This window comes from Puntigrus tetrazona, chromosome 14, assembly GCF_018831695.1.
Source record: "Puntigrus tetrazona isolate hp1 chromosome 14, ASM1883169v1, whole genome shotgun sequence".
Taxonomy (NCBI): Eukaryota; Metazoa; Chordata; class Actinopteri; order Cypriniformes; family Cyprinidae; genus Puntigrus; species Puntigrus tetrazona.
In genome coordinates, this window is record NC_056712.1 from 718,487 (window position 1) to 735,037 (window position 16,551).

General features: G+C 37.9%; 1 pseudogene; it reads left to right on the top strand.

Annotated features, from left to right (window-relative positions):
• Positions 1–418: 418 nt before the first annotated feature.
• Positions 419–16,551, top strand: part of LOC122358148 — a 32,413-nt pseudogene continuing 16,280 nt past the window's right edge.

Below are 16,551 nucleotides of genomic sequence, written 5' to 3' on the forward strand. Positions count from 1 at the left end.
AGCCCGTGCTTCAAATTAATAATTGCCGCTTAAATCAGAAATCAGGCCCACTGTTGTGGCGGCTGCTTCGTTCTAATAACAGTGGCACTCGTCGGCTGTTTATTACATTATTTCTCTATGGGAGGTTTTAACCGGGGGCTGCAGAGAGAGAGAGAGAGAGAGGGAGAGATGCAGGCGCTCTATTTGGTTATCTTTCAAATGCAGCAAAGCTCAGCTAAGATTAAATTCATTCGCTTTTCCATGGATATCGCTGTTCATTTCCCCCTTCGTCGGTGGTGTTGGGAAGAGGCAGAGGAGAGGTGGAGTACCAAAGAATGGAGGGAGAAAACTGCCAATGCCACATATTCCAGAACATAATCGTGCCACCAACAACATCAGCGTAATAAACCGCCGTTTAACATACGCTCGCGTAAAGACAATGTATACGGCCCAGAGAAATTTCGGTAATGTGTTTATTGCGAAGTCTGAATATACCGGCGGTCTGTTCTCAGAGGAAGGAAGGTGGGCAGCGCCTCTCTGAAGCATGGGAAGAGAAAATTATTGACCGTACAAAAAATCAAGCAAAACAAACATTACGAAAGAGGAGATTAAATCGTGTCTTTGGGGTGTTTACTGACTTTCTCTATGATTATATGGACAGTGCTGTTGTAGCATTGTGGAGATGCTGTTGACATATTTTGAATTCGTTTTTGTGGTAACGCTTAACTATTAACTACGACTTTTTCCTCGATACATTCTTAATTCGCCGCTTTTTACAATACAGTAGCTGTAGAATAAGGTCATGTAAAATAAGGCATTAATATATGCTTAATTAGCACTTTTAAAATGGCTAATATTCCAATAATTCGCATGCTAGTAAGCAACTAATAGTTGTAACCGTAATATAAAGCGCTACCGTTTTTATTTGCACGCAAGCACAGCTTTTTAGATTTATTTACACCAACTCAAACTTATTATTATACACTTTCTTGTAAAAATGTTACACAACGTAAAGAATATTTAAATAGAAAGCAGAAATGAAATAATTTTATCTGGAGGAATAAATAAATGGATGGATGGAAGGATGGATTAATGAATATTGCAGATTGACGGCATACATGTTTTTTTTTAACAATTTAAGGCAATTTGAATACCTTTCGTGTGTGTAATATCAAGAAAATACATCAGCGAGAAAAAATAAATAGAATATTTGACAATACATTATTGTATGGAAGAAAGTAGTTCATATATGATAACAGATTAATACTGTGCTATCTTAATACAATACAGTGCGCTTTTATATGGTTTACAAACGGTAATAATAGCACTTTCAACATTAATAATAGTAATGTTACAAAGTAGTAATAATATCAGTAACTTGTTTAAAGAATGTAAATGTAAAAACCCTTATACATACTTAGTTTCATTAATATTTTAAATCCAGACGTTAAGTTTTAACAGCCCTGAAAGAATAGTCGGTTACACTTTATTTTAAAATTGTTGAAGTGTAATTATACATTTAAGTACCGAGTAATATTAATTATCTTTACAGACTTACTATATGCTTAGGGTTACTTGCGTGTAACCATGCACATATCTATCTACTGTTATTATAATAGTACGTACGTGTCACAAGGACACCTTAACCTAAAGCGTGTTTTTATCATTTCTGCATAAAGTGTACTAGTGTATAATAAGCAGGCCGTTCTCCCCAGTACGAGGAGATATGACGCTCGCACACAGAGCCCATTGTCTTCACACTGTTAAGTTGTCTCACACTGCTGCAGTCATAACTAGGGGTTATTTGCACCTCAGCGTTCTTCCTTTAGTTTCTTAATCGTGTGTAGCACCCTCTCGCTGGCCAGCGCAGCGCTCTGTGTTTGCAGGGTAATGCAGTGTCAGGGGAGCCAAGTGCCTGGAAGGCTCTGCCACTGACAGCTGTAAATTTGATTTATCGTCCTGTCAGGTGGCTATGTCAGGTGTGCCCAGCGCGCTGACATAAAGATAACTGACATCTTGCTGTCATTAAGGCCTGGGAAGCACCGTCAATCTCTCGTCGCCGTATTTATTCCCACTTTTCTTTGTCACTTATTTCTTCCTCGACCCCTCAGAAGAAGCACCTGTCACCCCCAGACCAGGCCTCGTTTTTCTCGTACCGTTTCATCTCCCGCCTTCTGGAATAATTTGGTGATGGATTAAACGGCGCGGCTGAAGCCGCGGGACTCCGAGGTGCTCAAGGGCCGATTGAAGACGGACCGATTCGGCTCTCGGCTCGCTGCGCTATCCATCACCTCCGAGAGCTGGATGACTCTCTGTTGCTTTGGGAAAGTGTCCTATTAGCAGGGCTTGATGAAATATGTGTTTGAGGTATCTTGGGTTTTAGCAATGTTGACATTAGGTGAAAGCCATGATTCTGTCAGCGCAAAGTCAAAATAATGGTTGTTTTTAGTCAAATTAGTACATTCAATAGTAAAATTGAAGTCCGAGTTAGAATAGCAAATACTTGGTAGCTAACCATGACCAAAACAGCGTAGATATACTATTTTATGTTTTTTGTTTATTTTAATGTATTTTTACCTTTTGTGTCTGATGTTAAGTTTGTTTTTTTCTGTTTATTTATTATCTGTTTATATATATATATATATATATATATATATATATATATATATATATATATATATATATATATATATATATATATATATAATATATTAATATATATATATATATATTAATATTATATATATAGATATATATTAATATATAGATATATAATATATATACATTATCTGAGAAACTGCTATTAGTTCCCCTCCCCCTTTACATGGGATAAATTCACATTCATTTTTTATATTCCATGTTTTATATTCCACCATTCTGTGGGATAATCAGGCTTCCAACCTTTACAATCCCTCATCCTAGTGAAAAGTGTTGCATACAAGCTAATTTGTTTTTAAGGGACAGCGTGTCTTTCGAAGCATGTCATTTATCCCTCAGCGAACGAGCGAACGACCAAACAAATGACCAGACAAGTACCAAGACATCCTCGTACATGTACATAATAAGTCAGCCAAATGAAAATTCACCTTTTCTAACCCAGCCCGTTGTTCCTCCTCAGGGAGCGATGCTAATGCTACAGCTAGCGGCTGCGGTGTGTGTCTGTTCCTGAGGGAGGTCTGCATTAACCCGGGGCCATCCCGCATTATGATAATGATAGAACCGAGTCTACGGGTCCTAATCAGCCACTGTCAGTCTATAACACCGGCCCCGGGGCCAACCAGCCACAGCTAGCATAGCACACGCTCAGTTTAGCACCCTTCGTGTTTGTTTTCTCGGTAATAGATGAACGGTAAAGTCGTTTACAGACGTTAAATAACTCAGAAGAGGCCTGGGAGAGGCGTCGAGGAGCCTCTCGGATGAAGTCGTCATTTTAATGAACGTAAAGAAAAATGCGAGGCTGACAGAGTCCCTCAGAGGGCGACGCTTGGGTTTTCATTTGTGAAATCATTTACTCCACACGCTGAATTCGGGATTGTCAACCACCGCGGTATGACATCTGCCTTTGTTTAAAACAAGCTTGAATTTCCTGTAACAATCCCCCACACTGATTGCCATACGAGGTCCTTCAAATCTAAATAAACGCTCCCTGAGGCTCCAGCCCTTCTTACAGCGTTTCAAACAGAGCTGCCTCTTCCTGGCAGTCTCCTGTCTGTTCCTGCAAAGCATCTGTGCACCAATCCAGTTACTTTATCTCCTCCGCCACGCTCTCCTCATCTGCTTAGTGTCAGCTCGGGCCTATTAGACAGATAAGGGCTTCCCTTGAATCTCTTACAGGCAGGGTTTTTTGCCGTCGATTTCTCGCATGCCAACTCGAATCACGCTCTTACTCTCTATCGTTCTTTCTCTCTCGTTTCCCGCAGTCATTACGAGCAGGACCGCTCGGCGCTGAAGAAGAAGGAGTGGGAGCGAAGGACACAGGAAGTGCAGCAGGATGAAGACTTGTTCTCTACCGGATTTAATCTGTTTGGTGAGCCGTACAAGGTAAGGGTTTTGCCAAAAGGCCCAATCACACACACAAACACACACACACACACACTCCAGCTAAAGGATGCTGAGTTGTTCTCTTTACATCCAATATTTACTCAACTTCTTCCCCCTCCCTCAGGTTCAACTGGAATTGGTTTGAAGGAATGCTTACGATCAGGGTTATGTAATTTTTTTTTCCTCTTTTGATGCCTTAGAGTAAAATATTGCTATTAGGATTAAAGTTAGGATGTAAAGGATCGAATGCCTGGATCTAGGCATTTGGAAAATGACATTTTAAAGGGATAGTTCACCCAAAAAGTGAAAATTCTGTTACCCTTTCTTTACTCTTACTTACCCTTTCTTTCCAAACCCGTAAGACCTTTGCGCATCTTCAGAATGCAAATTAAGATATTTTTGATAATGCGAGAGCAGCTACCACATTCAAGGCTAAAATGGTCCATGTGATATCAACCTTAATTTCATTAAGCTGCGGGAATACTGCAAAGAAAACCAAAATAACAACTTTATCAAACACAATTTAAGGTTGAGCCACGGATCACTATTTTAACTGTGTCTATACTACCTTTTTGGGCCCTGAATGTGTTGCATTGCTGTTTATGCAGAGTCTGAAAGCACTCAAATTTAATCAAAAATATCTTAATTTGTGTTCCAAAGATTGAAACGACATGAGGGTAAGATGAGTGGTTAATTACAGAATTTTTGGAGAACTGTTCCTTTAAAGTCAACTTGAAATGGTGACCAATTTTACTTTCATATTACTAGTTTATATTGTCAATGAAAAATGTCTTTTAGTATGGTAATAACACAAAAATAGTGCATTAAGTAAAACAGAATATTATTTTATCCAGTGGTGCTAGGATTGTGAAAAGTTGGCATTACGTACCACAAACAGAGCCTGAACTGAATGCAGATTTGCTGTTAATTAAGAAAGGGGTGAACATTTCTTCCAGGCAATCAGCTGTATTTATTTAAGCTTGTGCCTGCTGTGATTACCCGGACATAGAGGTGAAATGTCACATTCACGCTCAAGAGCATAAACAAATCATAAGTCTACCTTGACAGATGTATCTTTATGTACTAAAATTGCCATAACCTTTATTACATCAACGTAACGGCTGTATTGCAACTGTTAACAAGAAAGGCCATTCCTAAATTACAGCACTTAATATTGATTTCCCTCCACAGATGGCCTAGGTGCTATCGTTTGAAAAATAAAAGTAGTTATCACACTTTTATGGATTGTGAAAACAAACAGGAATATCGTACACAGCTGAAATGTGTATGGATGGTCAACATGGTCTCATAAAAATATGTACCTCTGTCGCCTTTTTGCAAGCTTTGCTGCAGTTTCAAAGAGAAAGATGTGACGCTAAAACACAGGTTCAATACGTGAGCGGTTTGCAAATTTTTGTCACATTAATTATAGGTATGCATCGTGACTGTCGCTAAAAGTCAATGCTCTATCATGTAGGAAATATGCCCTACATCAAATCCAACACTAAACCTACCAAAACTTCTTTTTACACAAATTTGTACTGTTTTGTCAAACCGTAGTTACACGGGATTCAAACAGGAGCTCATCGCCTCTCCAGTACATCTCTGTACTCTAGTGTTCATTTCTTCTTGAGACCACAGTGATATGTACTTGTTGGTACATATTTTGCGGTCTTCGCTAAAAAGTGCACCGAGGCACATTATTCCATGAGACCAGGTAGACTTCGGTACATGTTAGCACTCAAAGAACATCGCTTTCATTGCGTCACTAAGCTTCAAGGTCGCCCCCTTCCAGCCTCAGGTATAACTTATCCGTTTCCTCAGCCAGCTGTTAGCAAGGGCCGAGACAGACCATCTCAGAGAGCGAAGCACTGTCATTACGGCTTTCCCGAGGTCCTCAGGGGCCAGAGAGCAGGATCAATCTTCCCGCGGTCCTCCGCGTTCAGTCAGAGCCGTTCACCCCGGAGCACTATTACGACTGGAAAGCCTGGATGAGGACTATCTTACCGTCACTCAGCACTTAATTGTTCCATTTGTGTCGTTTTCCGCGATACTGTCATGTAAACAGTTATGACGGGATGAGTCGTGACAGGTTATGACAACGTTTCACAGCTTTGGTTTTGATCCAGAACGGGGATTTTCTTTCTTTTAACGGCACGTTTCGCTTGAAGACTTCTTCTGGTTTGAGTGACAGCGTCGCTAAGAGTTTGGCAGTTGAACGGCCGCGATATTTTCCCCGCGAAAGCTGTGATTGAAGGTTATTTTAGCTCGATCGAGTGTGGAATAAAGCATATGTCAGCTTGTATATTTTAGTTCTGTCAGAGGATCAGTGATAATTGATGCAGATATGTAAAATGATTTATGAGCTCGATTTACCGTCGGGAACATCCGAGTTTAGTTTACTAGAAGAGCTAATTCCCTCATAAATGGTGTTCAAACATGATGGCGTCTCTGTAAACTACAGCTTTGAAGCAAGGAATGCTTTTTTTTGTAGAAGAAGGGCCTGAAATTTGTCTGTTGCTTCCCACAGAGCAGCAGGAGAAAGATGTAGTGCTGCCTTCTTCTTCTTTATTTTTTTTTCGGGGCTAATTACAGTTCTCCTAAGACAAGGCACGCTCTCTCCCCCTCCTTTTGGTTTTGCGTTTATTTTTTTTCTCCTTAACTTCATATCTGCATTCTCTCTCTCTCTCTCTTTCTCTAATCAGCTCTACACATGCCATTTATCTTCATCTGGTCCAGACCTCTTCCTCTTAGCCTCTGAAATTAGTTGCCTCAACATCAGAGCTCTCTGCTAAAAAAACAACTTCAGCCTCACATATATAAAGCTAAAACTGGGTCGCTGCTGACGTCGAGCCGGAGCTGCGAGCGGGCCTTTTGCTCAGAGTTTTAATGTGAGAATCATTGGTCTCTGAAATACTTTACAGGGTGACATCAGGTGAAGGGTACATTTGTTGCTTCTTTTCTTTTATTTATATAGCGTTTGTAATAATGAAAATGGTCCCAAAGCAGCTTTACAGCTGCCGAGACTAAATCCCCAGCGAGCAAGCGCAAGGTGTTTGTGATAATGAAAAAGTCTCTAAGTAAGGACGGAGACTGGCTACAAGGTGAACGTGTCAGTCTCATGCAGCTCAAGACGAAAAACTTCATAAAAGTCATCAGCCATAAATCCAAGAGGTCTGTTTTGTAATCTTTTGTTATTTGTCCAAGAAAATACAGTTCTGCCAAATTTTTAAATTGAAACGCATTAAAACAAAATTTATTGTCTATATATATATATATATATATATATATATATATATATATATATGCAATTTGTACTGTATTTTTGATTATATAAGTAAAAGGATTTTGCATTTAAGACATTTATATCAGATTTCTTGCCAGAAAGAATTAACATTTTGAAAGCTATAATACTCTAATACTCACCAAGGCTGCATTTATTTGATTAAATAATACTAATAATTTTAAAATAACAGTTTTAATTATTTATCATATATAATAATAATAGTAATAATAATAATAATAATAATAATAATAATAATAATAATAATTTTTTGTGCTTCATTTAGCATAATAGAATCTACTGACGTAATGATTCTTATAAGTTTGCATCACATATTTTTTAATATATTAAAATATAAAGAATATTGTAAAATTTTACAATATTACCACTTGTATTTTCATTTTATCTTCAATGTGACCTCATTAAAAATAAATAATAAAAGTATTAATGTATTGCAGTTAAGAACAAAAATGGAACCAATATCACTTGTTTGCGTCACTGCAGTGCAAAAGCCTCGCGACTGAGCCTTGAAAACACACCAGGAGTCTTGAGTCAGTAATTGTAATTCTTGTCAGCAAAAACATGCCTCCTTTTTGTGTAAATTAGACTTATTATAGATTTATTTACAAAACACAGCGCTATTTGTTTGGTGCAATTAATGTTGCGTTATTTGGAAAGCAGGGGTAAAATGACTTCCATTGAAAAGAAATGTTTGTTTAAATTTTCTATTGATTATGGCAGTTATTCATCAAATGATGGAGAACAATGTTATGAATAGGCATATATCCAGACGTGTAGCGTGCACATTTTCAGCATTTTAAAGAGCTGATGCGGGTGATCGCAGTGGTGCTGGATTGTGCGCTCTGCTGCATCCTTCGTAATCTAGCTCTGCAAGATGGGGAATTGTGCCGTGAAAATTGCATTCGGCACTAATTTTGTGGCGCGCAGCGCTGCTACCTGATTTGTGTAATTCCTTTAGTGAATCGGGCACAAAAACAACACAGACAGCACATGCAAATTAACAGCACAATCAATGGGCACAATTCATTCTTACTGAATTCCCTCATTCCCTCGGAGTTCACTAAGGCACTGGACAAAAAGTGAGCCACCATGTCTAGAGCTGTCCAGTGCACTGTAATTTCCTAGAAATTCACAGAATGCACAATAAAAAAATATAAAAATGTGTATTATATATATTTTTTATTTTTTATTTTTATTATATATTATTATTATTACATGTAGTAATATAATTTTTTTGTTATAGATATAGTTATGAATATAGATATAACCCATTTGACTCTAAATACAATATCATAATAAAATTAGTTTATTATTTGATTGTTTTAATTGTGTTGAGTTCAGTTTTTGTTTAATTTAATTCAATGAAAAGATATTTAATACTCCCTATTTAATTAAGGCACATTTATTCTACATTTCGGAGGCACTGTACATGAGCACTGTACTGGGGGAAAAAAATGCACACTTGATAAATGGAGGCTCAAACCATTTCTGAGTGAGTTTGCATAGATAATGCAATTGTTCCTGGCCCACAGGAATGTGCTGTCCCAGCATTCCTCTCAGCAGCTGTGCGGTTGCATCACTCTCCTGAATGATGTGTTGCGCTTTGAACCTGACTCCATTCAGCGAGCCACACTGTGTCCTGTCAAATGTGAGAGGATTTGGAGCTCAAAGCGGCCGCTGAAGCGAAGCACAATAAAGGATCCAGACAGGAGCTCTGTGAGAGCATCTTGCCGCTGAAGACGCTGCAGTGTTTGAAAGATTAACAAGAAAAGCTCTACGTGAATATGAGTATGCCCTCAAAATGCGAACGAAAGTTAAAAGGTGCCATACTTAAATAAGGAATTTAAAAAAAAAAACGTAATATATCTGCTAAGTTATCATATTTTTATCTTCTAAAAAAACAATGCTCTAGAGGTAATTCTGCTTTAAAATGTATTTTGTTTTGGTTTGTGTGGCTCCGCCCACTGCCAATTCGTAAAAAGGTCATATAAATCTGTATGACCTCGCTTGTACGAATACATATGATTTCTGCTGAATCGCATTTAATTTACGTTCGATAACTGACCTACACTAACCCTGCCCTAAAACCTAAGCATTACTGAGGTCTAGATCAATAAACAAAACAAAATCGTACGAGTGAGGTCATACGAATTGATACAAATTAGCCTCATTTCGTATGTACAAATCATTAAATTTACCCAAAACTATTTCGACTTCACGGGTTGCCATTTAGCAGATAACACGGTGTATCGCAGCCAATGACGTGAGCAACAAACAAACAAAAATTACGAATTTTACCTAACCTAAAATGCCTTAAATGTACTGCAATACTAACTTCAACCACTAGCTGTAAAATTACATGCCAATCCTCTAGACGTTTCCCTCCAAAACGGTAACTGTAATTGCGCTACATATATATAAACCTTACTGTGTCTCGAGTCGATACGAAGCTTCCTCTTCTTGAGAGCTAGGACATGAGCGCTTCGTTTTTTATTCCCTTTGCCGCCCTCCACCCCCCGACCACTCATCTAAGGCTGCTATTAGCTAATCCCCCTAAATCCTGTTTAATGGAACTGTGCCGTTAACAGCTATTTGGGACTAATTTACTGGTTCCCAGATCGCTTGGCACCTTCAAAGCAGTTCCAGTGGTACTAGTGGCATAGCTGGAGTGCCCCCGACGCCCCCCGGCGCTTGTTTCCCACATCAGCCCCCCCCAGCGTCCCTTCGTGGCCTTTCGCTCCTGTTGGACATGCTTTCTCCACGCAAGGCTGTTTTTAAAAGCTCGCAGCCAGCCAAGGTCAGAAATCTGGAGCGACTCCAAGAATTTTCTACCATCCCAGTCACAGAGAGACTTTTCTCTTCTTCTTTTTTCGTCCCCCCAAGGCAAATATTCCCAAATTACCCTCTACCACAAGCAACTTGCTGAGTCAAATGCACTAAATGGACGAATAGAAGTCTACCTGTGCACGTTCACACAATGCCTCGCTTCTGTGTTTCTTTTACCTACCAGGTTGTTTCGTGGTTAGATCTGCATTGCGTAGAACGGTTAGTATGTCTGAATTGAATAAAATCGGTCTAATGCTCGGTCTCGGGAGTGATTTGAAGTTGTTGTGCTCGAGTGTGTATTTAGCTCGACTCTGTGGGAATTGTTGTTATGGCTGCCTTGTTTTTGCCACCAGGTTCACTTGGCGACAATGTTTTTTTTTCTGTCCCTAATTAAAGAGGGAATGCAGTACAAAACACACTGAACTTCATCATCAATTAAGCCCGCCTTTAATGCTTGAGTTCTTATGGATGATTCATATTAAGAGACGCAGTAACCTTTAAAGGCGTTAAAGCCAACGTGAAACAGAACTTGCAACCAATTTTAGTTTTTTTTTTAATTTGAGGCATTTCTGAATAGAAACGGAAAACTGTAAAAAATTGTAGGGGTGAAGGAATTGAAAAGTGATGTATCAGATGGTTGGAGGGGATTAAAAAATCTATAAATAAAAATAGTTAATTATGAAGACGGCATTGGACTTCATTCAGTAGTTATTTAACATTGTCTGTTCTTCGTTGACGAATGCAGTATAAAAACACAATGAACATCTTTCATTGTGCTAAATTCGTGCTAGAATCCAAATGATTCTAAATGAGGGTAATAATAAATAAATATATGTATTGCATTTCAAAACATTTCAAATATATATTTGTAGCACCGAATGACTGAGCACTGCTAAGTAGGTTTCGTTTACATGTTAAGTTGACTCGAAGTTATTTCTGGAGCTATTTCCCATCAGAAGACTTTAAGGTAATTTCTTGGCGAAATTTCACCATGCGCGTTCTTTCTTGCTCTCCTTTCCTCTGTAACCAATCTTCTATTGATTTTAAATGATGTGTAGTCTGAGTTTTCTCTTTTGACTCGGCATCGATCCTTCATCCGAAGCATTAATGGCTCTGTAGACCACTGCTGTTTGCTGTTTCTGTCTTTGTGTGATCCAGACAGGATACATGTACTGGCAATGAAATATCGAATTATCACAAAGACGTTTTCCTGACAATGCCGTCCTTCAGAGTTAGAAATGTGTGCTGTGTTGGTTTAATTTTTGAGTGCTGCTGAGGTTTTCGATGCTGTTTGACAGAGATCCGGAGGTATTGCCACCTTCATTACCATCGCAGTTGTTGGTTTTCTGGCCAGGGGGCAAAAGCCCTGAGTGCTCGCAGCAGATGAGCACAAGGCCCTTTTGTAAACACTGCCAATGTCTTGTCAAGGATAGACAACACACACACACTTGTGCATCATGTCAAACAACTGACTATTTTTATTTTAAAGTAGTTAAACTACAGTGTTTTAGATTTTGTACTTGTATATATTAGTGTAATATACAGAATCAACTATAAATGATATAAAGGCTAGAGCTGGTGTTTTTTCATTTTATGAATAAGTACAATAAGCATAAAAAGCATATACGTGTAGTCTATTTATTTTATTTATTTATTAGGGAATTTTAATGATGCAAAACTAAATTAGTCTTAATTAATTAGTTGTTATTGTATGCATTTTCTGTAAACCTGTCAGTGAATCATTAATTCATCCATTTGCCTCAAAACAGCCTTGAAACTGCATGCTAGCATACTACTCTACATTTGAAATCAATCTATGGTAGCATGTGGTTCCACCTTAAGTAACTGTCTTTATGATTCATTTACTGAATCATTACTTAACTGTTTCGTTCAAAGGCACTGAATCACTGAGGAATAAAACACTACTTGAGATTACACCGAGATTATATTATTTGAGCAGCATTAATAAAACTGCTGCTAATGGCTTTTAACAGGCTTTTAAACTGGCTTTGCCGACACTCCTTCATCGGGTCTGCAAGTGATTCACCTCAAACTCGCATCATTTGTTGAGTCAATAGCGGAAAATCTTTTAAAATATTTGAATGCAAGAGTTAGGATTTCATATCAAACTCCTATGTGGATATACAAAAGTTAAGATGCTAAGATGTTTATTAAAAATACGTATATTCTACATCCCTAATCCTACCCGATATCTAACTACCTTACTTACTATTGCTATGCAACAAATTACGAATTTAATGAGGGAAAAGTCATAGTTAATAGTTAACAAGTGTTACCTATTCCAAAGTGTTGCCATATGTATACTGTATAGTAATATTTCCATATTACCGCATACCATAATTCATGTGACTGTCAATTGTATTGTAAATCTTTGGTTAACTTCAAGTTCATCAAAACTTCTTGTCTGCACCCTCTAAAACAAAATTTACGACGCTTAATAAAACAGTGGCTTTCCAAACGCCTACAACCTCCATTTATACACTTAACGCCAGTTTTGCTGGAAGGGACATTTTTTTTTGGTTCTCTTCAACATGTGGCATGGAAAACGCAGGTCATAACTTGGATGTAAACGTAGAAATTCCCAACTCAAATCAAGCCAATGCAAATCTACTGCATGATGCGATGCTCATCAGTCGTTTAATGTTCCCATCCAGCATGTCAGCCTAAAAGACGATTAATAGCTCCTAAGCACATCTGATTCGTTTTCACAAGTGAACCGATTGTTTATATTGAGGTTCTTGTTAACATCCATTAAAGGGAATTCTTTGAAATACTGAGAATTCTCTGGTGAAGCTGGAAAGGGTCGGCAATTGAGAGAGAAAACAAAGAGTCTCATTGTGTGTGTGAATGGCCTGCGCCGAGCGGTAGCGCCCAAGTACCCAAATCTCTAGAACACACAGTGTCTTTTTAATATGACCCCATTAAACTACCTTTACACTGCTGGTCCCACCTAAACAAACAAACCAACACACAGTTAGGACGCAAGCATTGAGACAGACATGGACGATATCGCATTTATGCCGTCTGTTTTGAAAGTGTTCATGGGTTCATTTTGGCCTGATTTCACTCTGCCACGGGGCTATATTTCACAATTCAAAGAATTAAGTCTGTACAAGTCATTACACGCATTTACCAAGACTTTGTGGAGTGTTTTAAAGAGGCAGCTGACACTGGAGCACTTAAGCACGCTTAAGTAGGTAATCTGTCCTTGTCTTGAAGTAAAGAAGGCCACGAGGGGAAGAAGAATGCTTTCCTTTTTCCCCAAGATGCTCCTTCCGGGCAATTAAGTAATGGCCATTACAAAGTCTCTTGTATCCCTTAAAACTTCTGAGTGCTGAAAATCACATTCGAAAAGAGAATAATGTCACTGAACCTCCTAATTGCATACTAAAATACTAGGAATGATAGCATTTCCGATAATGCATGTTATGTTTTATTCGTAAAACTTTTAATGCGCATCAGAGTCAGCAGTGTTTTTATGAGCGTGATGCCTGTTGTTCTTGTGCTCTCAGATTTTCTCCCGAGACGAGGCCATTTTCGATATAATACACAGAGGGAATATACACTCTAAGCAATGCTGAACCAGGTTTGTTTCTGACTCTAGTAGTTGGGTTAAAAGTTTAACCCAACCTTCTGGATAGTAACCCAAATGCTTGGTCAAAACGAACCAATTTCTGGTTCTGTTCACATTTTACCCAGTGCTGGGTTTTATTGAACCCAGCTTTTTTAGAGTGTAGAGATATAAAATAAATACACCGAAGCAGCTCCGATTATTTTGGTTGAATTGGATGAGAAATATTCCCAGCTCACACAGAACAGTCTTAGAACTCTGGCAAAGTTCTCTCAAAGTTTTTAAATTTTTTCAGCAACGTTGTTCGCTCAAAGTTATCTGGTCTCAAAAGATCAAAATAACACATTATTTATACCTCATTCATGGAACTTTTTTTTCTGAAATGTTTTAGTTGGATGTCCACGTAACAGGTTACTTGCTTCAGTATGTTTAGAGAACATTTAAAAGTAATGGTCCAATTATGACTGCAAAATCATAAAATGGAATGTTCCCTTACCATTTTTTTTAATGAATGTTTTTTAAAGTTCAGAGAACATAGCGTTTTATAGCTTATGTGGAATGCTTGCAGAATGTTCTTAGAACATATTCTTTGTTAGCTGGGTTGGAGGTGATATTCAGATCCCTGTCTTTGATTAGTAAGAAAATTATAGCTCAGGAAAAATTCTAGAGGTCTGTTTTGAAATTCGAAAGGAGTTTGAGTGTGAAGTTGTGTTGATGCTTTTCTAATTTACTGTGAAAATCATAGAAACTGGAGCTCTTCTAATGATTTTCATTCCATTCATTCTGTTTTAATTGTCTTTTAATTAATTCACTTATTTATTTTTAAGAAGTAAATCCCAAAACCTCTCCTAAACCTACTAGACATTTGAAAGTGTTTATATATTCCAATGAGCACTTTAATTAGCTAGCAAAAGCCTTAACCACAATGTAAGTACACAATTAATCGTTCATAAATGGTATATTCATAACTTTAAGAAACTTTGAACGTAAAATATCAGCAATTAACGCTTTAAATGAGAGCGTTTCTCTCTTTCTCACCTTCCCCCGAGCTGAAGTGTAGAATGCGTGTCTGGCTGCGGTCCAGCATTCTCATGCTTCACTCAAGCAGTCGAGCTCACACAACAGCTCTTTGTGTGCGCCCCAGATGGATTTTCCCTCACATTGACCGAACCACCTCGTCTGGGAGGTTCACGCACTCCTCTCACTCAAGAGTGTCCCTTTCAGATCTTTCACTCTAAAAACACCAGAGCAGATCCGCACTGGCCCACATTTTCCCATCCCAGTGCTGCCCGAGAACGCCGCTCGTGTCATCTGAGAGAAATGACAGTCGACACAGATTTCAGTTATTGCATGAAAATATGGCGACACTTTACACGATGCATTTATACAATGCATTTGCAATTTTAGTTGTGCACTTTATAATGCACTCACAAATAACTGTAATCACGCTTATTATTCATTACATATCTATTACACCTTTTCTATTACAGTATTTTAGTAAATGACATGATGTTTCATATGTAATATCTGCAAATATTCGAATGCATTGTAGCAATATAATTACGGGAACACTTTAGAATAGGGATCACTTATTTACTATTAACTATGACATAAATTTGACCTAATTTGATGCTTATTAATAGTTAAGTTTAGGTATTGGGTAAGATTAGCAATGTAGAATAAGGCATTAATATGTGCTTAATTACTGCTAATATTCTAGTAATATGCATGCTAATAAGCAACTAGTTAAGAGCCCCTAAAATAGCGTTAGCACAATTATTTATGAAAATATATAATGCATTATAATGTACATTATATATACAAAAGACTGTATGTTTATAGAAATACAAATACATCCATACACGCATATATACGTGTGTGTGTCAAATCAAAACCATCTGTGCCTTAAAATCCCGAAATGTTTCAGAAATGTCAGTATAATTAATCTCCGAATAACAACCATAGGTAATCTGATTTTATTGCTGACATTAGTGCTCAGGCTTTACTAGGTCAGAGGTCAGTCTTGATGTAAGACTGAGAAGATCTATAATCAGATGCTTTATTGTGCGTAAGGTCGCATGTTAACCGGCCAATGCATAATTCCATCACTGCTTTAATAGCCTTGCATGCTCTATGCTGGTCGTGCATCATTTAACATTATTTGTTTATTGACTGTTTATGTTGTTGAAACCCATAACAGATGCATTTGCATTTTAGAAGAGCTGCACTGTTATTAATGCAGCAATTAGACGTGAAATGAATGGAGAATGCTAATAGATTTATATTTACTTTTGCTTCCTGGGATTAACGTAGCCTTTAATTGTTTCAGTGTAAAAAAGAAGCACACACACGGACATTTCGTTATTTATTGAGTACTACATTCAGACTCTTTAAAATGAAGAGCTTTTGAATAAAGCAAAAATGTAAATATAGCAATAAATACAGGAGTAAAGGCCTGAGCGTTAAGAAGAGTGTTGCTTATTATGCAAATAATCAGTGGGGGGTGGGATTGCATCTTTCTCTTCTGTAGAATGCTGTGCAACTAATGATGTGCCTAAAAGATAACGATTATTATAAACGGACTCTTGTTGTGAGCAAAAGCAGAATAGTATCGGACAGGCATTTTCTGGAAAGAAGAATACTGTATCTTTTTGGCCCGCCCTAAATTCAGGAGATGTTTGCAAACATTATTTTATGTAGATCAGCACGCATGCACGGATAGGAATGGCACACAAACAGAAAATTCTGAATAGATTCTAAATACAACGCCTCGCCATTTCTGTGATCACACGTTGCTGGTTTCATAAAT